This window comes from Microtus oregoni, unplaced genomic scaffold, assembly GCF_018167655.1.
Source record: "Microtus oregoni isolate MIOR12 unplaced genomic scaffold, Mior012 000151F_ref0000176, whole genome shotgun sequence".
Classification (NCBI taxonomy): Eukaryota; Metazoa; Chordata; class Mammalia; order Rodentia; family Cricetidae; genus Microtus; species Microtus oregoni.
Window position 1 is genome coordinate 513,692 of NW_024544801.1, and position 22,828 is coordinate 536,519.

A 22,828-nucleotide genomic window follows, 5' to 3' on the forward strand; every position below is an offset into this window, starting at 1 on the left:
TCAGCGGGTGGTGTATGACTGATCCTGATTGCCTTTCATTTCCTTCTTCCCCTTCTATATTAACTCCTTCACCCCGAAACATTTTCAAAACATGATGGGTTTTGTGCCACAGGGGTCAGATGAGTAAAAGACAAGAAAATTCTGGCTTGTCTGCCATTGCTTACTGACTTACTATGAATTCTCCCTGGAGTTGGCAGCTATTCAAAATTAAGTCTTGGGATGGGGCATCTAGTTCAGGGATATAAAAATCCTGTAGTATGTAAGGGACACTGGTCCCACACTTAGCACCACAAAAGTGAAAGCATGACTAACTAGTTAATTAAAAACTAAAGCAAACAATCTTTAAGGAGTATTTTATTGGTTCACCAATGACCTCTGTGGCCATTGGCTTCACTTCATTAATTGATCTCTTTTTCCCACTCAGTGTTCTGTTGGTAGAGTCAAATGTATCTGTGATTTTTCTTGGATGATTTCTAACTTCTTTAGCTCCTAGTCATCTGATGGTACTTTCAAATTCTACTTGTTCCTTTAGCAAAATCTAAGGTGCAGCCACACTAATTCTCTTGTGTACAAGAGAATGCCTTTCCAAAATTGTTTTAGTGATCCACATGACCCCTGATGTGGGATGTCTTTCTGTGTATGTGCTGCTTTTATTGGTGGATGAATAAAGTTGTTTTGTCCAATGGCTTAGCAGAGTAAAGCCAGGTGGGAAATCTGAACAGAGATAGGGAGAGAAAGTAGGCAGGGTCTAGGAGACGCCATGTAGTCACCATAGGAGAAAGATGCCAGAACATTACCAGTAAGCCACACCCTTGCAGAAATACAGAGATTAATAGATGCAAGATGCATTTGGGAATACATCTGAGACATTGACCAAATAGTGTTTTAATTAACTTAATTTCTGTGTGATTATTTGTTCTGGATGGCTGGGAAACAAAAGTGCTGCCTCCTTTCACAATCCACTAACGTAGCAGTGTTTCCTGCAGTACTGTTTACAGAAGCCTGTTGGCTAGGTCCTGGACCTTTGCATTACTAAGGAATGAGTCCGACTCTTATCCAGGATACATTTCCACCTGAATGAGAAATAAATGTAACTTCCCAGACAGTATCTTTAGAGTTCTTTCCCTAGATGTGAGGAAAGGAGTCTCAATACATTGATTTGTTTCTCAAAAATTCCTCTTCTGGTTTAAACTAAATTTATTCTTTTTATATCCTTAACTTTAGTGTGAAGTTAAGGGTAGAATAATAGGTTATTTTTCTTTGACTCTTAACTGAGGGGTAACAGTCTACTATTGTTGAAAATACAATTATTATGTAGTGTGTCACAATACAAGATCACTTATTCTAAAGTCTTTTACAGCTATGCATTCTTTACTCTATATAGTTTCATCTAAAGATATATAGATTTGAATTAATTATATATAAAATATTTATTATATGCATGATTGTGATAAAAGACATGACACAAAATTTTCCATCATACATCTTAAGTATGTAATTTAGTAATATTCAGTATAGTCACACTGTGGTTGAACATAGGCCATATTTTAAATATCTCCCTGTGTATTAAATAATTCCAGGTACTTGCAATCAAGTTTTCAAAGAATTTTAATTGTTTTATTGGTTGCTGAAGGCTTACCTAAGCTGATTAATAGAGGATGAGGCAATATCATGACAGCCATGGACAATAAGAAGATGGAATTTCAAGACAATTCAAATTCTTACAGTGGCAAGACTCATGAGAAGTATTGTTGGAAGACTAGGTGGGAATAGAAGAATGGCTTCTGAAACCTTGACCACATGAGTCCCCATTCTATAGCCACACTGTTTATGGGATGTGGGTGTTCCTAACATGTTTACTTCTTTTTAAACTGACTGTATCTGCCTGTTGCTTTTTATTTATAATTTATTTATAATTTTTTAATGTTGCACAGTTTTTATTTTCTAACATTTTATGGTTCATAAGATTTTCATTCTGCTGATTTTATGATCCTGACAACCTATTCATCACTCCAGCTTATCCTCACAACAGAACTCCTCATTTATTTGATACTGGCATTTCCTGACATATTTTCAATAGAAGAAATGGGATCGCCCATGCCTCTCTTCTCATGCTGTGTTCTCCATTGTTTTTTCATATGAAGTTTAGGTTAGAAGAGATGCGACAAGAAATTAGCAGAAGCAAGGCCTTTCTGTACTCCCTCCTTGAACCCTGTAGATTGAGGAATGGAAGAGGAAAAGAGGTCTGGAGTAATGCACTAATATATATTGCAGTCATGGTACCGTATTACAGTACACAGTTTGCAATTTTCTTTTTTTTTGTTTTTCTTTTTTTTATTTTAATTTTAAATTTATTTATTTATTAAAGATTTCTGTCTCTTCCCAGCCACCGCCTCCCATTTCCCTCCCCCTCCCCTAATTAAGTCCCCCCCTCAGCCCAAAAAGCAATCAGGGTTCCCTGTCCTGTGGGAAGTCCAGGGAACCCCCCACCTCCATCCAGGTCTAGTAAGTTGAGCATCCAAACTGCCTAGGCTCCCACAAAGCCAGTACGTGCAGTAGGATCAGAAACCCATTGCCATTGTTCTTGAGTTCTCAGTAGTCCTCATTGTCCGTTATGTTCAGAGAGTCTGGTTTTGTCCCAGGCTTTTCCAGACCCAGGCCAGCTGGTCTTGGTGAGTTCCCAGTAGAACATCCCCATTGTCTCAGTGTGTGGGTGCACCCCTCATGGTCCTGAGTTCCTTGCTCGTGCTCTCTCTCCTTCTGCTCCTGATTTGGACCTTGAGAATTCAGTCCTGTGCTCCAATGTGGGTCTCTGTCTCTGTCTCCTTTCATCGCTTGCTGAAGGTTAATATTCAGGAGGATGCCTATATGTTTTTCTTTGGGTTCTCCTTATTTAGCTTCTCTAGGATCACTAATTATAGGCTCAATGTCCTTGGTTTATGGCTAGAAACCAAATATGAGTGAGTACATCCCATGTTCCTCTTTTTGTGTCTGGCTTACCTCACTCAGGATAGTGTTTTCTATTTCCATCCATTTGTATGCAAAATTCAAGAAGTCCTTGTTTCTTACTGCTGAGTAATACTCTAATATGTATATATTCCATACTTTCTTCATCCATTCTTCCATTGAAGGGCATCTAGGTTGTTTCCAGGTTCTGGCTATGACAAACAATGCTGCTATGAACATAGTAGAGCATATACTTTTGTTGTATGATAAGGTCTCTCTTGGGTATATTCCCAAGAGTGGTATTGCGGGGTCCAGGGGTAAGTTGATCCCGAATTTCCTGAGAAACCGCCACACTGCTTTCCAAAGTGGTTGCACAAGTTTGCATTCCCACCAGCAATGGATGAGTGTACCCCTTTCTCCACAACCTCTCCAACAAAGGCTATCATTGGTGTTTTTGATTTTCGCCATTCTGACAGGTGTAAGATGGTATCTTAAAGTTGTCTTGATTTGCATTTCCCTGATCGCTAAGGAAGTTGAGCATGACCTTAAGTGTCTTTTGGCCATTTGAAGTTCTTCTGTTGAGAATTCTCTGTTCAGTTCAATGCCCCATTTTATAATTGGGTTGGTTAGCCTTTTACAGTCTAGTTTCTTGAGTTCTTTATATATTTTGGAGATCAGACCTTTGTCAGTTGCGGGGTTGGTGAAGATCTTCTCCCAGTTAGTGGGTTGCCTTTGTGTCTTAGCGACAGTGTCCTTTGCTTTACAGAAGCTTCTCAGTCTCAGGAGGTCCCATTTATTCAATGAGGTCCTTAATGTCTGTGCTGCTGGGGTTGTATGTAAGAAGTGGTCTCCTGTGCCCATGTGTTGTAGAGTACTTCCCACTTTCTCTTCTATCAGGTTCAGTGTGTTCAGACTGATATTGAGGTCTTTAATCCATTTTGACTTGAGTTTTGTGCATGGTGATAGATATGGATCTATTTTCATTCTTCTACAGGTTGACATCCAGTTTTGCCAGCACAATTTGTTGAAGATGCTCTCTTTTTTCCATTGTATACTTTTAGCTCCTTTATCGAAAATCAGGTGTTCATAGGTTTGTGGGTTAATGTCAGGGTCTTCTATTCGATTCCATTGGTCGACTTCTCTGTTTTTATGCCAATACCAAGCTGTTTTCAATACTGTAGCTCTGTAGTAGAGTTTGAAGTCAGGGATGGTAATGCCTCCAGACGCTCCTTTGTTGTATAAGATTGTTTTGGCTATCCTGGGTTTTTTGTTTTTCCATATAAAGTTGATTATTGTCTTCTCCAGATCTGTGAAGAATTTTGATGGGATTTTGATGGGGATTGCATTGAATCTATAGATTGCTTTTGGTAGAATTGCCATTTTTACTATGTTGATCCTCCCAATCCAGGAGCAAGGAAGATCTTTCCATTTTCTGGTGTCCTCTTCAATTTCTTTCTTCAAAGACTTAAAGTTCTTGTCAAGTCTTTCACATCCTTGGTCAGAGTTACCCCAAGATATTTTATGCTATTTGTGGCTATCGTGAATGGTGATGCTTCTCTAATTTCCCTCTCTGTTTCCTTATCCTTAGTGTATAGGAAGGCCACTGATTTTTTGGAGTTGATCTTGTATCCTGCCACATTACTAAAGGTGTTTATCAGCTGTAGGAATTCTTTGGTAGAGTTTTTGGGGTCGCTGATGTATACTATCATATCATCTGCAAATAACGAGAGCTTAACATCTTCTTTTCCGATACGAATCCCCTTGATCCCTTTATGTTGTCTTATTGCTATTGCTAGAACTTCAAGCACTATATTGAAGAGGTATGGAGAGAGTGGACAGCCTTGTCGTGTTCCTGATTTTAGTGGGATGGCTTTGAGTTTTTCTCCATTTAATTTAATGTTAGCTGACGGCTTGCTGTAAATAGCTTTTATTATATTTAGGTATGACCCTTGTATCCCTAATCTCTCCAAGACTTTTATCATAAAGGGGTGTTGAATTTTGTCAAATGCTTTTTCAGCATCTAATGAAATGATCATATGGTTTTTTTCTTTCAGTTGATTTATATGCTGGATTACATTGATAGATTTGCGTATGTTGAACCAGCCCTGCATCTCTGGGATGAAGCCTACTTGATCATAATGGATAATTTTTCTAATGTGTTCTTGGATTCGGTTTGCCAGTATTTTATTGAGAATTTTTGCGTCGATATTCATGAGTGAGATAGGCCTGTAATTTTCTTTCTTGGTTGGGTCTTTGTGAGGTTTTGGTATCAGGGTAACTGTAGCTTCATAAAAGGAATTTGGCAATGACTCTTCTGTTTCTATATTGTGAAATACATTAAGGAGTATAGGTATTAGCTCTTCTTGGAAGTTCTGGTAGAATTCTGCATTGAAACCATCTGGTCCTGGGCTTTTTTTGGAAGGTAGATTTTTGATAACGGTTTCTAGTTCTTCGCGACTAACAGGTCTATTTAGATCGTTCACCTGGTTTTGGTTTAGCTTTGGTATGTGGCACTTATCTAAAAACATGTCCATTTCTTCTCCATTTTCTAGTTTTGCGGCATACAGGCTTTTGTAGTAAGATCTAATGAGTCTCTGAATTTCCTCTGTGTCTGTGGTTATGTCCCCCTTTTCATTTCTGATCTTATTTATTTGCGTGTTCTCTCTCTGTCGTTTAATTAGTTTGGATAGGGGTTTGTCGATCTTGTTGATTTTCTCCAAGAACCAACTTTTTGTTTCATTGTTTCTTTGGACTGTTTTCTGCGTTTCTATTTTGTTGATTTCCGCCCTCAGTTTGATTATTTCCCGTCTTCTGCTCCTCCTGGGCGTGTCTGCTTCTTTTTTTTCTAAAGCTTTCAGGTGTGCTGTTAAGTCTCCGATGTATGCTTTCTCTGTTTTCTTTAAGTGGGCACTTAGTGCTATGAACTTTCCTCTTAGCACTGCTTTCATAGTGTCCCATAGTTTTGAGTATGTTGTTTCTCTATTTTCATTGAATTCCAGGAAGACTTTAATTTCCTTCTTGATTTCTTCCTTAACCCAGGTGTGGTTCAGTAGTTGACTGTTCAGTTTCCATGAGTTTGTCGGCTTTCTGGAGGTAGGATTGTTGTTGAATTCTAACTTTAATCCGTGGTGATCTGATAAGACGCAGGTGGACACTGATATTTTTTTTGTATCTGTGGAGGTTTCCTTTGTTTCCGAGTATGTGGTCAATTTTCGAGAAGGTTCCATGGGCTGCAGAGAAGAAGGTATATTCTTTCCTATTTGGGTGGAATGTTCTATAGATGTCTGTTAAGTCCATTTGCTTCATTACCTCCAGTAGTTCTCTTACTTCTCTATTAGGTTTCTGTCTGATTGACCTGTCCATTGCTGAGAGAGGTGTATTGAAGTCTCCTACTACTAGTGTGTGTGGTTTGATATCTGCCTTGAGTTTTAGTAATATTTCTTTTACATACATGGGTGCTTTTATATTAGGGGCATAAATATTCAGGATTGAGACATCATCCTGACAAATTGTTCCTGTTATGAGTATAAAGTGTCCATCTCGATCTCTTCTGATTGATTTTAGTTTGAAGTCAGTTTTGTTAGAAATTAATATGGCCACACCTGCTTTTTTCTTAGGACCATTTGCTTGAAAGACCTTTTCCCAACCCTTTACTCTGAGTAGATGTCTGTCTTTGTGGTTGAGATGTGTTTCTTGCAAACAGCAGAATGTTGGATCCTGTTTTCGTATCCAATCTCTTAGCCTGTGCCTTTTTATAGGTGAATTGAGACCATTAATATTAAGTGATATTAATGACCAGTGGTTGTTCATGCTGGATATTCTTGTTGTTTTTGGAAGTAGAATTTGTGTGTCTCCCTTCTTTGAGTTGTGCTAGTGAAGGGTTGCTAGATGCCTGAGTTATTGTAGGCAGTGTTGGCAATGTTGGATTCCTTGGGTTGCGGTTTTCCTTCTATTACTTTCTGTAGGGCTGGATTCGTGGCTACGTATTGCTTAAATTTGTTCTTATCCTGGAATGTCTTGGTTTCTCCATTTATAGTGAACGAAAGCTTGGCTGGGTATAGTAGTCTGGGCTTGCATCCATGGTCTCTTAGCTTCTTCAGTACTTCTATCCAGGACCTTCTGGCTTTCATTGTTTCCATAGAGAAATCAGGTGTAAGTCTGATCGGTTTACCTTTATAAGTTACTTGGCTTTTTTCCTTTGCAGCTCTTAGTATTCTTTCTTTAACCTGTATATTTTTTGTTTTGATTATTATATGGCGAGGGGATGTTTTCCTTTGATCCAGTCTGTTTGGTGTTCTGTATGCTTCTTGAATATTCAAAGGAATATCTTTCTTTAAGTTGGGAAAGTTTTCTTCCATAATTTTGTTCAAAATATTTTCTGGGCCTTTGAGCTGTGACTCTTCTCCTTCTTCTATTCCTATTATTCTTATATTTGGTCTTTTTATTGTGTCCCATAATTCCTGAATGTTTTGTGATGAGAATTTGTTGGCTTTGCAGTTTTCTTTGATCAGAGCGTTTATTTTCTCTATGGTGTCCTCAGAATCTGAGATTCTTTCTTCTATTTCTTGTATTCTATTGATTATGCTTGTTTCTGTAGGCTGTGCTCGTTGACCTCGATTTTCCATATCCAGCTGGTCCTCAGTTTGTGTTTTCTTCCTTGCTTCCATTTCAGTTTTCAATTCTTGAACTGTTTCTATTACCTGTTTGATCGTTCTTTCTTGGTTTCCCAGGGTATTATGTACGTATTTACTCATTTCTTCAAATTTTTGTTTATACTTCTCATCCATTTCTATAAGGGCATTTTTCACATGTTGTTTAAGGGACTCTACTGCTTTCAAAAAGTCAATTTTTTCCACTTCTTCTGTGTTAGGGTGTTGGAGACCTTCTGTTGTAAGATCATTGGGTTCTGGTGTTTTCATGCTGATTTTCAGATTATTGGATGAATTCTTTCCTTGACGCCTGCCCATCTCCTCCTATCGATGCTATCTAAGGGGTCTGTTAAAACTGGTTCAGGTTTCCCTGCTGGCCAGGGGCTCCTCTTACAAAATGCCCTTGCTCTGTTTCCTGGTTCCTCCCGGGGGGCCAAGATCCCTCTCACCCCTCAGAAGGGTCTTCAAGAATAGGACCCGGCTCCTCCTCTGCCAGGGACCTCCCCAACCGAATGCCTACCTCTTTGGTTTAATTGTAGTGTGGCGATCTGTTCTCGGTGTTTCGCGAAGTCCCTGCAGCCTGCTTCTGCTGCTGGGATGGTTCCCGCCACCAGCAGCCTGTGTCCTCTGCTGTCGCTCCGGTCCCCGCCGGTTCCAGCCTGTCCCAGTTGGTCCCCGCCTGCTGCGCTGGGCGTCCTCTGGCCACCTTCCGCCGCCCGGTGTTCTGGCCGCCTTCCGCCCCAGTTTGCAATTTTCTACTTGTTACTAAATACCTGAGAAAAAGAAACCTAGGATGTGGGTTTGGGGAAGATATTTTCCCATTCTGTAACCTGCAACTTTGTCAAAACAATGGTGTCCTTTACCTTACGAAGCTTTTCAGTTTCATGAAGTCCCATTTAGTAACTGTTTATTTCAATTCCTGTGCTAATTGTGTTCTGTTCAGAAAGTCATTTCTTATGTCAAGGAGTTCAAGGCTATTCCCACCTTCTCTTCTGTCAGGTTCAGTGCATCTCATTTGATTTGAGGTTTTGATCCAGTTAGACTTGAGTTGTGTGCAGGGTGATAGGTATGGATCTCTTCGCATTCTTCTACATCTGAGCATCCCGTTTGATGTGCTGCCATCCAGCTATGCCAGCATCATTCCTGGAAAATTCTGTTTTGCATAATTCTGGATTCTTTATAAAAATTCAGGTGTCCATAGGTGTATGGATTTATGTCTGAGTCTTCAATATTTCCACAGATCAATCTGTTTTATGCTAATATCATGCTGTCTTTTTGTTTTCTACAGCTCTGTAGTATAACCTGAAATCAGGAATGGTGAGACCTCTAGCATTTCTTTTATTGTTCAGGATTGTTTTAGCTATTCTTTTTGTTTGTTTGTTTTGTTTTTTTCATATGAAGTTTAGAATTGTCCTTTCAAAGTCTGTAAAAAATTGTATTGGAATTTTGTTGGGGATTGTGTTAAATCTGTATATTGCTTTTGGTAAGATGGTCACATTTATTATCTTAATCCTACTGATCCTGAGTGTGGGAGCTCTTTACAACTTCTGATATGTTCTCCATTTTTTTTTCGAAGACTTAAAGCATTTATCATGAAAGCCTCTCACTTGCTTGGTTAGAGTTACCCCAGGATATTTTATATTATTTGAAGCTATTGTGAAATGTGTTGTTTCTCTGATTTCTTTCTCAGCCTGTATGTCATTTGTATATAGGAGGGCTACTGATTTTCTAAAATTAATCTTCTATCCAGCCACTTTGCTGAAAGTTTGTCTGTCAGTTGTAGGATTTCTCAGGTGGAATTTTTAAAAATTTATTAGATTTTTAAAAATACCAATCTAAGTTCCCACTCCCTCCCTCCTCCCATTCTCTCCATCTTACCCTCATCCACTCCTCAGAGAGGGTAAGACACATTGCTTTGTGGAAGATCCAAGGCCCTCCCTACTATATCTAGGTTGAGCAAGGTATACATACAAAGAGAATAGGTTCCCAAAAAGCCAGTAAAAGCAGTAGGGATAAATACTGGTGCCACTGTCAGTGGCCCCTCAGTCTGCCCCAACCATGCAACTGTAAACCACATTCAGAGGGACTAGTTTGGCCTTATGTTTGTTCCTTCCCAGTCTGGCTGGAGTAGGTGAGCTGCCATTAGCTCAGGTAGACTGTTTCAGTGGGTGAACACATCATGGTCTTGAACTCTTTGCTCATATTCTCACTCCTCCCTCTCTTTAACTGGACTTTGGGAGCTCAGTCCAGGCTCCAATGTGGTTCTCTGCCTCCATTTCCATCAGTTGCTGGATGAAGGTTCTATGGTGATATTTAAGATATTCATCAGTCTGACTACAGGGCAAATCAAGATTGGTTCCCCTCTCCTCTATTGTTTAGAGTCTTAGCTGGAGTCAGCCTTGTGGAATCCTGGGAATTCCTCTAGTGCCAGGTTACTGCTAACCCTATAATGGCTCCCTCAATCAAGATATCTCCTTCCTTGCTCTTATCTATGTCCTTCCTCGACTATCCCATTCCCTCAAGTTCTCCTCAACCCTTCTCTTCTCCCCTCCTCTTCCCTTTCCACCCTCCCTTCTCCCTCCACCCCCATGCTCCCAATTTTGTCAGGTGATCCTGTCTCTTTTCAATTTCCAGGTGAATCTATATATGTTTCTCTTTGGGTTTATCTCAGGTGGAATTTTAATGCTCATTTATGTGTGTTATATCATCTGCAAATAACAATACTTCTATTCTTCTTTTCCCTTAATCTCCGTCAGTTATCTTATTGCTCCATCTAAAACTTCAAATACTATACCAAATGGATATTTGCATTATTCTACATACAGATGCCAAGTTAGACTAGCACCATTTGTTGAAGACACTTTCTTTTTTTCCCATTGTGCAGTTCTCACTATGTTTACAAAAAATCAGATGTCCATAGGTGTATGGATTTAAGTATTGGTCTTTGATTCAATTGTATTGATCAACCAGTTTTCTTGACAGTACCATGAGGTTTGGTTTGTATTACTATAGCCTTGTAGTCTGTAGTCAGGGATGGTGATACCTACAGGAGCTCTTTTATTGTACAAGATTGTTTTAGCTATCTTTTTTTTTTTTTTGGTTTTCTGTATGAAGTTGAGTATTGTTCATTTGAGGTCTGTAAAGAATTGCGTTGGAATTTTGATGGGGATTGATTGGATCTGTTTATTGCTTTTGACAGATGCAGAGACCCATAGCCAAACATTAGGTGGAGCTTGGGGAACTCCACTGAAGAAGGGGAGGAAGGATTATTGTAGTCAGTGGGATCAAGGATACCACTAGAACAGGAGCCACAGAATCAACTAATCAGAGCTCACAGGGGCTCACATAGTAACAATCAGGGAGCCTGCATGGTACTATGCTAGGTCCTCTGCATATGTTAACAGTTGTGTAGCTTGGTGTACTTGTGGGACTTCCAACAATGGGAGTGTATGTATGTATGTATGTATGTATGTATGTATGTGTGTGTGTGTGTATGCGAGGGGAGTATCTCTGACTATTCTTCCTGCTCTGGGGACCCTTTTCCCACTACTGGGTTGCCTCATCTAGCCTTGATATGAGGGTATGTGTCTAGTTTTATTGTTAGTTGTTATGCTATGTTTGTTTGATATCCCTGGAAGACCTTTTCTGCGCTTTTCTGAAGGGAAAAGGAAGAGGAGTGGATCTGGGGGAAAAAAAGGTGGAGGAGGAAGTGAGAAAAGAGGGAGAGAAAACAGAGGTCAGATATAATATATGAGAGAAGAATAAATAAAATAAATATTTAAAAAATAAAATGCTATCTTGGTAGATTTTTCTTTGATTAGTATGTAGTGTCCTTCCATATATCTCTTGATTAGTTTTGTTTTTATGTCTATTTTGATAGATACTAAAATGGCTACACCAGCTTGATTCTTAGGTCCATTTTCTTGGAATATCTTTTTCTGTCCCTTTACCCTGAGGTAACATCTATCCTGATATTGTGGTATGTTTCTTAAATGCAGCAGAAGAATGGATCCTGTTTTCACATTCATTTTGTTAGTCTGTGTCTTTTTATTGAGAGATTGAGACTATTACTATTGAGAAATATAAATGACCAACTATTGTTGATTTGGCTCCTGGGGCGTTTTTTGGTGGTGATAGTGGTGATGATGATGAGATGATGAGTGTGTGAGTGTGTGTGTGTGTATTTTTTGATTTAGTTGGTGTGAGATCATTTTCTTTGTTTTCACTGATACAGTTAACCTCCTTAAGTAGTTTTCCTTTTATCAACTTTTACAAGGCAAGATCTGTACATTGATATTGTTTAATTTTTATTTTATCATGAAATTTCTTATTTTCTCTATCTATTGAAAGTTTTGATAGATCTTAGCTGGCATTTGTGTTCTCTTAGAGTCTACAGCACATCTTGCCAGGCCCTTCTTGCCTTTAGAGTCTCCTTTGAGAAGTCAGGTGTAATTCTAATAGATCTATCTTTATCTGTTACTTGGTCTTTTTTTCCCTTGCAGCTTTTAATATTCTTTCTTTGTTCTCTATGTTTAATGTTTTGATTATTATGTGTCGAGTAGACTTTCTTTTCTTCCCCAGTATATTTGATGTTCTGTAAGTTCTTTGCACCTTTACAGGCACTTCTTCTTTAGGGTAGAAAGTTTTTTTCCTATGATTTTGTTGAAAATATTTTCTGGGCCTTTGAGCTGGGTTTATTCTCCTTCCTCCATTCCTATTATTGTTAGGTTTGTTCTTTTCATAATGTCCCAGATTTCCTGGATGTTTTGTTTCAGGAGTATTTTAGATTTAACGTTTTTCTTTGGTGGATATATCCATTTCTTTCATCTTTTCTTCAATGCCCAAGTTTCTCTCTTCTTTCTTTTGTACTCTGTAAAACTAGGCTCTGTAGTTACTGTTCAAATTTTTAAATTTGTATCCAAAATGCCCTCAGTTTGTTTTTTCTTTACTAATTCTATTTCCAATTTCAGGTCTTGATAGTTTTATTTATTCCCTTATACTGTTTGTGTTTTCCTGGATTTCTGTAAGGAATTTATTAATTTCCTCTTAAGGACCTCTAGCATATTCATAAAGTTGCTTTCAAGGTATTATTCTTGTGCTTCATCTGTGTTGGACTATTCAGGGCCTGCTATGGTAGGACAGCTGAGCTCTAGTGGAGACATATTGCCCTGGATGTTGTTGATTGTGTTTTTATGATGGAAGAAGGTCATTGGCTAATAAAGAGACTGCCTTGGCCCATTTTATTGGTTAGAACATAGGTGGGTGGAGTAAACAGAACAGAATGCTGGGAGGAAGAGGAAGTGAGCTCAGACTCAACAGCTCTGCTCTCTGGAGCAGAGGCCATGTTCCCCTCTCCCGGGCAGACGCCATGAAGCAAGCTGCCAGGTCAGACATGCTAAATCTTTCCCGGTAAGACTGATGCTACACAAATTATTAGAGATGGGTTGATTGGGATATGAGAATTAGCCTGTAAGGGCTAGAGTTAATGGGCCAAGCAGCGTTTAAAAGAATACCATTTCCGTGTAATTATTTCGGGTATAAAGCTAGCAGTGTGGGCGGCCGGGTGCCGGGAACGTAGCCCGTCACTCCTATTACTACATTTTTATGCTGCCATATAGGCATCTGGGTTTGAGATGCTTATAGGTCTAGGCGCTGATTTCTAGATTTGTCTTTGCTGGGTGGATGTTCCTTGTTTTCTGCTTCTACTCTAGAGTTTCAGAGTGTGATGGCTGTGTGCTGCCTGTTTTCCTGACCCGTTCACCTGGTGTGTTCTCGGAGAATATCTGTTGGCGTTGGAGACTGTAGAACTGAGATAAGTTACAGGGAGAAAGATTGGAGGAGAAGGTCTTTGTCATCCATTGGAGATGGAGTCAGAGAGCAAAGGGAGACCTCAGCATGTTTTCAGCCGCAAAGCTGGGGATGTGACTGACTTGGGCAGTGAGGTTGGATCTCAGGAGCAGTAGAAGTGTGGGTCGGCCTTCAGCCTACTTGAATTGCTAGCAGTGGCCCTTGGTTTATGAGGGAGCACCTGCTGGAGTTAGGGTCTGGAATAAAGCAACAAGTGAGGAAAGGAAGTTTAGAAGAGGAAGATATGTGGGATACACAGGAAATGCGAGTAAGAGGAGCAGGGAAGGCTGTCATTTGTAATCTACTGCAGATCTGGGGATGAGAATGGGGGATTGGATCCAGGAGAAGAGAGAGGGGGGGGGAGAGAGAGGGGGAGAGAGAGAGAGAGAGAGAGAGAGAGAGAGAGAGAGAGAGTCAGTGGATGGCCTACTTCTGGGAGGTGTGGCCTGTGGGTTAGCTAGAAAAGAAAAGCCTGCTGGAGTTGGGGACTGGGATGCAGCAATGAGTGGAGGGAGGGAGGCTATGAGGCGAAGATCTGTGGAATCCACAGGAGATGTGGGTAGGAGGGAAAGAAGGCTGCAGCTGGTGTTCTGTTGCAATGCCAGGGATGAGATTGGGATTGGGAATGAGTCATTTTCAAGCTCTCTCAGTTTTGTGAAAGAAGGTCCTCAAAACTAACTTTGTACTGTCAGTTTAATACTGTGTGATTCTGTTTCTGGACTTCATCATTCCAGAGTTAAGCTGAAACTTCTTATCACCATGTTTTCTGTTATCATTCCATCAGCCTTTACTCAAAGTTATCTAATTCATTTTAAATTTTTGTGCTGTTCTGTTCTTCCGTGTCTTTGTAATTTTTCCCTAAATGACCTAGGCCAGGTTTTCGAGTTCAAAAACTAAACACTATGTATCATGCATCAGAAGTTACCCAATTAGTTTAATTTTTCAAAATCTGGAAATGAAAATACTGCCCCCTACAGTTTTTTGAAGTAAATACAGTAATTTATACTTTTAAAGTGATTAACCAAAGAATTTATTTATATCCATTGCTCCAACTAGCAAGTTAGTAACATTTAGTATGAAATTAAGCTGTCTGACAAGAACCCTCAACGCCAAAAGTTTGTGTTGTGTAAGGCATGGTTATTCAAAGATACCATTCTCAGAACTGTAGGTGAGAAACTTTTTGGAAATATGTATATGAAATCTCCCCTCTGACAATCAGAATGTTACCTGGGGAAAAAAATCTCAACAAAGAGATCTTCTTATTTTTTTATAATTTAATATATACAGGTAATGTTCTTTGATTAAAGTACCCTGTTATCATCCTCTGTTTTTCTTTCTCCCTCTCACCAAATCCCTTCTTTGCTCCAAGTCCTCCTTCTATTTTCATGTTCTTTTTTGTATGTATTTTTTTTCTGTGATTTTTTTTTATTTTATTGAGAAAAGGAGAAAAAAAAAACAAGTTTCCACCTCCTCCCAGCCTCCCATTTCCCTCCCCCTCCTCCCCCCCTACGCCCCCTCCTCCCACCCTTCTCCCCCTCCCCCCACTCCTTTCCCCTCCCTCTCCAGTCCAAAGAGCAGTCAGGGTTTTCTGCCCTGTGGTAAGACCTAGGACCTCCCACCTCCGTCCATATCTAGGAAGGTGAACATCCAAACTGGCTGGGCTCCCACAAAGCCATCACATTACGTAGGATCAAACCCCCGTGCCATTGTCCTTTGCGTCTCATCAGCCCTCATAGTTCGCCATGTTCAGAGAGTCCAGTTTTATCCCATGCTTTTTCAGTCACAGTCCAGCTGGTCTTGGTGAGCTCTCAATAGATCAGCTCCACTGTCACAGTGGGTGGGTGCATCCCTCGTGGTCCCGACTTCTTTGCTCATGTTCTCCCTCCTTCTGCTCCTCATTGGGACTTTGGGAGCTCAGTCCAGTGCTCCAGTGTGGGTCTCTGTCTCTATCTCCATCCATCACCAGATGAAGGTTCTATGATGATATGCAAGATATTCGTCAGTATTGCTCAAGGATAGGGTCATTTCAGGTTCCCTATTCTCAACTGCCCAAGGAACTAACTGGGAATAAATGGGACCTACTAAAACTGAGAAGCTTCTGCAAAGCAAAGGACACTGTCACTAAGACACAAAGGCAACCTACTGACTGGGAGAAGATCTTCACCAACCCCGCAACAGACAAAGGTCTGATCTCCAAAATATATAGAGAACTCAAGAAACTAGACTTTAAAATGCTAATTAACCCAATTAAAAAATGGGGCACTGATCTGAACAGAGAATTCTCAACAGAAGAAGTTCAAATGGCCAAAAGACACTTAAGGTCATGCTCAACTTCCTTAGCAATCAGGGAAATGCAAATCAAAACAACTTTGAGATATCATCCTACACCTGTATTTTTGTATTTAATTAGTGTTGGTGGCATGAAAATGGGTGGGGGATTGTGTACGTGTGTGGAAGCAATTCACCAATGTCTACTTCACTAAGGAATATGATGCCCTCTCCCTCTGCAACCTTTAACTGTACATAGCTCCTCTGGGAGGGGTGAGGCCTTTTGAGCCCGTCCCTTATGGAATGTTGATGGCCCCAGTCTTGGGCAAGTCTTGTGCAATTGGTCACTGCTGCTGCCTGGATTTGTAAAAGTTCATATGAATGTGGGAAACACACTGCAGAAAAAATTAAGACTAAGAATTATAGGCTTCATGAAGTATTATTCATTTGTATATGCAATGAAACTGAAATAGAATTTAAGAAAGTGCTTCAAATTTCATGTGTTTTAAAAATAATGAGTTGTACATGATTCCTTATTTATGATCTTGAAATTCAAAGAATTCATAGACAAAATTGGCAACATGTCTAGGAGGCTAGCCATGACCTTGCTAACAGTTTTGGGTGGATAAATGTGCACAAGATTGAGACAGACACCAGGATGCCAACTGTTTAAAATCCCACGAGAATTCATTGTCAAGCTCAGTGTCTACACAAGGGCCCCCTCATCTGTAGTCCATGCAGCACATTAGCCAAGGTTTGCCTCGTTGAGTAAGAAAGGAAGAGGATGTCATGAAAATCCCCAGCTAAAATAGATGAACAAATCTTCTGATTTGAGAAGTTGCTTTGCTACTAGCACCAGGATATTTTAAATTACTTGGTAAGCACTTTCTTTGTCAGAGTTGTGTGTGCCCATTGTTTGGTGTTTCCTATTTATTTGTACTTCTTTGTGATTTATTATGAGTTTCTGTAAGTACCCATTTTCCTTATATCCCTCAGAATCATAGTTTCAATTGCTGGTTTGGCACACTGATGTTCCTGATTTGCCTGGTGTCAGTGGTTCTCAAGGCTGGATGCACATTAGAGTCACCTTTGAAGTTTATTAATTTAGTCAATTATATCAGAAAGCCTTGTTGCTGGAACTTAAATGTTGGAAAGTTTAAAAACCTCCCCAAGCAAAGCATATCCAGGGTTGGAACACTGGATGGGGTCTTCTGAGAAAGCTATTTACTTATGTTTTTAATGTGTTTTCCTCCCTTCCAGGACGGCTAAATTACGTGTCTCAATAGTCCCTTTCTGTGCTTTCATCAGAAGGCAGTTTCTCTTTCTGTATTTCTAGGTATTGGGAGATATCTTTTTGTAGTCTCAAAGTGCAGTTAAAAAAAAAAAGCATGTGTTGCACATTAAAATGCTTTTGTACTGTCACATTAAGGATTTTTTAAATTGTTCCTTTTCAGTATTTGAAGGTGCAATGTTTTTCAACCTTAACTGCATTTTGAAATTACCTGGGGGAAGTTCTTAAAAATATTGATGGTATGAAAGGATCCCATATACAGAAATTCTGTAGAAATTGGTATGGGGTACAACTAGTGCACTGGAATAAAAAAAACAGTCTTCACATAATACTTTAATAGAGTATTAGCAGATAACACATATATGTTTGAATTATGTAAATGATATGTTAGGTAAATGATATGCTGATCTATTATTGAACTAAGGGAGCCGGTTAAGCCAGTTCTTCATGGGAATTGCTTGGGATCAGGGAGCTTTGAAAACTACTGATGCCTATGCAGTATGCTTTAGTAATTTTGATGCTATTAGTCGGGGGAGGGGGCGGGCAGGCTATATTCTGAGATACTTAAGAGATGCCTAGTGATTCTTATTTGTAGTAAAGTTGGGGGCTCCAGTTTATCTTGACTTACCAAGTACATCCATTCAATTTCAATAGTTGGTGTCATGGGAAGGATGTTTTGAAGGGCCTGTGTGTGTGAAACTGAGAATTCAATGGCTATATGTATATATATATATATATATATATATATATATATATTAGTATATTCTGCCTCCATCCCCTGATTTATTTCCAAATAAAAGTTTCATGTTGTGAAAATTGATTATAGTACAGGACCCTACACTTCATTATTTTGAGTTACTGTTCAAATTACTATTATTGAATTGGGGCTTTATTTGGTGTTGTGTTTGAATATAAGTTTCTGGTGGAAAGGCCAATATCTTTAACTGTTTTTAAGTATTGATCGTACATCCTTCCAGTGTTCAGATGAATGTCAGTGATTGTTCCAGAGTTCAATGGGACTTATATAAGTGGCCGTCTATTAAATTCTCTGCAAGGTGGATTTTCAAAAACCTAACAGATACTTAAGGTACGGGTGGACATAGTCTTTTTTTTTTTAACCTCTCTTTTGGAGAAAAGAAAAGCAAGATGGCATCATTTTTTAAGGACTTCCCGGAGACTATGCTTTTTACTTCAAAAGGAAAATGCGTATATTTAACTGGTGACAATAATGTGGAGGAGAAGGTATTGATTTTTTTGCAGCAAACACGTAGTTCATTTTTACTATAGTTCATTGCAATCGCCAATATCCTTTATAAAGAAAGGATTTAAATAAAGTTGCCATTTTTGGTAGAGAAACAGAGCGAGGCTTTCATTTGCAACTTCTTGCCACTGGGGGTCACCATTACAATTGCTAAGTGCTGCCTGTGGCTCAGGAGCAACTGCTGCAACTTGGCTAAAATGAGGAGGATGCCGGGAGGACTGATGCCTCTTAAGCAGCTTCTTTTCCTCAGTGTCGCAGAGAAGCATTTTCAGATATTAAGATAAATATCTGTGTTTTGTGGGTGGGATACTCACCTGTGGTAAGAAGGGACTCGATAAATTGTCTTGTCTGTGTAATAGAGAAAATGATTCTTCATGGTTACAGCTCATTCAGAGCTCTGTGCTGTCCTTCAGAGAGGGTGATCGATATATACTTTTCTGCCCTTCTACATTTTTCAAACATTTAACTAGGATTGGTCTGCAATGTGTTTTCAAATAACTCATCCGAGTTTGCTTTATGAGTACCAACCCCTACTGTCTTATGTTATTAATCAATACATTGTTTCTGTCAAGAAAAATCCCTTCAGCTATTTGCTTCTTACATAGCAGGCCACTGCTATTGCCATTACATCAGGGAAAATGAAGCAAGAAGGAAACCAATGCCTAAGTCTCCTATAGTGTGAGTCATGATAGAGCAAACAAGGTTTTTGGATAAGGTGAGGTTACATACACATTTTGCAATACAGACGGTCAAGGTAAGATGCCGAGACAGGAGAAGGGCAAAATGACAGCAGATGACACTTACTCCTAGACGTGTGTTACTATGCAGTGCACTTCACTTATGTTAGACTTTGCCCAAGTAAACTTTCCCTTTTCACACAACTCTCCTGGCCTTCATTGTTTGCGCGGGACATTTAATTAACAGTTCCCCAACATCCCCATGATAACAATCATGGCTAAAACACTATCTCGGCCCTCAAGGCCAGCTCCTGAAATTAAGATTTCTACATGCAGGGCCTACTACTCAGAAGTATCCTCCCATTCCACATTGTCTTTAAATCTCTTAATACTTTTGAAATAAGGGCCCTGCACTTTCATTTTCCTTTGGGGTTCAATAATTACGTCCCTGAACCTGACTGCCCGCAAGGGTTCACATTGTAAAGGAGAGACAAAGAAAATATAATTGGTACTTATTATGCTAAGATTTGAAGTTTGATCTGTTACCTTTTCGAACAAAATATTATGGAAATGACATTATTCTTCCTGCAGAGAAGTGGAGTGAATTTAGGAGAGTTTTCTTCATCATTCACATATTATTGAGTACTTACTATGTGCAAAGCATGGTGCTAAATGACTCGGGGATTCAAAAATGAATTAACTGGGAATCCTGCCATCCATCTCAAGTTAACTCGGTGTATGAAAAGCATAGAGAGAGCATAGAGGGTTTGATATGATTAGGTAGTCCATGGAGCTGGAATGAGACGTCTGTGTCAATGCTACATTTTTTTTTCTCGTTTTTATCCTTTCCTTTTCTTACATATAGGCTTGCTGAACTGTTTTCTTTTTAACACATGCTTTTGAAAATACCCCTGCTCACTACCTCCTGGCCTCCTTATGACATCATTCAAGATATACTATAACCCACTATTTGAAATTTAACATATATTACTGAAGATATTGCTGGAATGTAGAATTCAATACAAGAGGTATATGGTATAGCCCAAGACTACTTGCTTCTAAAATAGGTATTAGTATATGAAGGTTTAAAATCAGATCTAACAAAAATATACCATATACCAAGTTAAACATTTCTCCTTGTAAACTTGTGTGTCAGAATGAAAAAGCTTAAGACAAGTCATTAATAAACACAGAATTCTGCTTTGTTAGAATGGTTTAATATTAATAATGTTTGTTCCTCTTCTTATATCTTACACCACATACACACTGTCTCTCATCAGACAAAGAAAGAGGGTTCCAGCATTCAGGAAGTTTTCCTTCCTTGGGTAGTTTGCACAAAGCTGGAGGTTTGGCTCAAGTTCTCTTTGCACAGGAAGATATTCCGAGCTGCATTATCATACTTGCTAACCTGTGGTTTTCACATCTGGAAATCATATCACTGTTAGAATGAACTAGGTACAGCCTCTTTTATAAACGTTTCTGGAACTCCTGCAGCATAGCAATGCAAAGCCATATGTGAAGCAGATGCTTATAGTCTACTAAGGGAGAAGGATGTGCCAGATAAATTCATTCATTGTGGTGTAAGGCACAAAAGTTACTGAGGTAAGAGATGGGGAGTAGGTAGGTTATAGGCTGAAGTGGGATGTCGTTATAATTGAGGCCCCATCTCTTATTTGTAAAGCTGAAGTTAAGGTCTTGTTTCTGCTGTTTAACATTGAAGCCAAGCAAACTTGGGAAACTAGAATCCTTTCATCTATAATGGATAATTCTCTTCTCTCTGAAGTTCTTGAGGAAATTATGTGCCTGAGAACACAGCATGGTGAACATTAAAGAAATCACCCTTTTATCCAGTGGCTAACTGTTTACTACCCAAACTCTGGCCTCTGTAAGTGATGCAGTAGCTAGTGTCTCTCTTTCCCCCCTCAGTCCTCAGATCTTTAGACTCCTTAACTAGATCATGTATTTCTCAGACTGCTGTTGCTGTGGTGAAATGCCTGAGAAAAACTGTTTGGACGGAGGAAATAGCTGATTTTTGGCTCCTGGTTTACGGGTTTCTGTACATGATCAACTATCTCTACCATCTTTAGGCTTAAGTCAGAATATGGTGAGGATCACATGGTGCTCAAAAATGCCTGTAATTCTAGTTCCTAGGGGATTCAAGCATTTCTTGCCTCTGCGAGCCTGCATATGCATGCTACACATATATACCCTCAGATAGACAGACACACGCACATACACTAAATCATTTCAAAGGGAGGTAGAAAAGGGTTTTGGAGGAGTGAAGAAAAAACTATCATAAATTAGAAATATGGAGCTGAATGCAAGTCAAAAATGAGAAAAAAAAATGCCAACACTTAGTCAGAGCTCTCCCTTTCATTTTCAATAGTGTACTTGGTGTTTAGTTCTCATTTAGTAGATAAAATTATACTGGGAATGGGTACACATTAAAAGTAACTCAACTTCTTAATTCTTGATCATCCATTTTAGAAACTGTGCCATGAATTAATACACGCCAAAGAAGCACATGTAGTAAAAACTGAGTCATTTTATCTAATGCCTTGATAATCTTTCCCCAGCTCTCCGTGTCATCATTCCTCTTCTTTTGATGCAAACAATGAGGGATGAAAATATGCATATGTTATTTATGCCATATAATCATATATTTGTTAAGCTAAGGTGAGTATTATAAAGGGAGTATCAGCAGTGAAATTTAAGTGGTTTAATACAGATGAAAGTTTATTTGAACTTATTGTACTTATTTTCCTTCTTATAACATACCCAGTGTGGGCTGACGTAGGGAGGCTGTATTCCATACAGTTATTAAGAGATCCAAGATGATGAGCGTTATGTCACCTTGTAGCTATATAGAATAGGTTTCAGTGAAAGTAAAGAGAAAAGAAATGCATGAGACATATTATTCTTAACTGCTTGCCCCTTTACCAGAGCCAGTTATGTGATAATACTCAACTAAAAGGAAGGCTAGTTAAGTGTTACAGAAATGTAAACTCATATTTGTTTCAATTAAAAATTCTTTTATCATGTGTACATCAACCCCCCTGCCATGTTTCCCTAAAGGTAGAAAGGGTCTCTAGAATCAATAATAAGGTGTTAGAAAATTCTAGGACTAGAGCATCAAACAAAATTGAATTGAAGAGATCAAATGGAAGCAGTCATTCCAAGAATTAAGAAATACAAAGTAAGCAATGAAAAGAAAGAAGCAGGACGGTTTGAAGTCAGAAAAAATGTAATCAATACAGCTGTCAAAGCATTAAGTCTAGAGTAAACAAGGAATTGGAGACATCAAGTAGCAATCAATATAGAGCAAGCAAAGGTGGTTTGTAGTTGTGGGTAGATGAAAGGCAGTTTAAGATCCAGCCAGGGACATATCCTGTTTACACTGACAGCAGGCCGCTATTCTTGTTCATGTATCCTTTCAGTATGCCAATTGTAAAACCCCATGCTAGGCAGCCAGAGTCCCATCAAGACTATTGTTTAAAAATCCATCAGAGGCCCCAAGTGCCTTCACCAGCTGAACCATCTGTTTGCTGCATGCTAGCCTTGTGGCTGTCAGATAGTCTTTGCAAATCCTCAAGTGTGGTATATTTTTCATATTTCTATGTCCTTCACCTTCAGGGAACATTTTCTAGAATGTGTTTTTATCCGTCCTCCATCAATCTAAAATCATCTCAATATTGTTGAAGCAATAGGTACCAGAGAAAGTGGTCTGAACAAACAATATATGCCTTGTATTTCCATGGCAACCTAGGCATGTTTCTATCATTGCACTTATCAGATGATTTTTAACTACTGGCTTTCTTTCAGTTAAGAGATGTGTGTCTCTTCACAAAGCACAGAGTTTGGCCACATCAAGGGTACACCTTTATTGTTT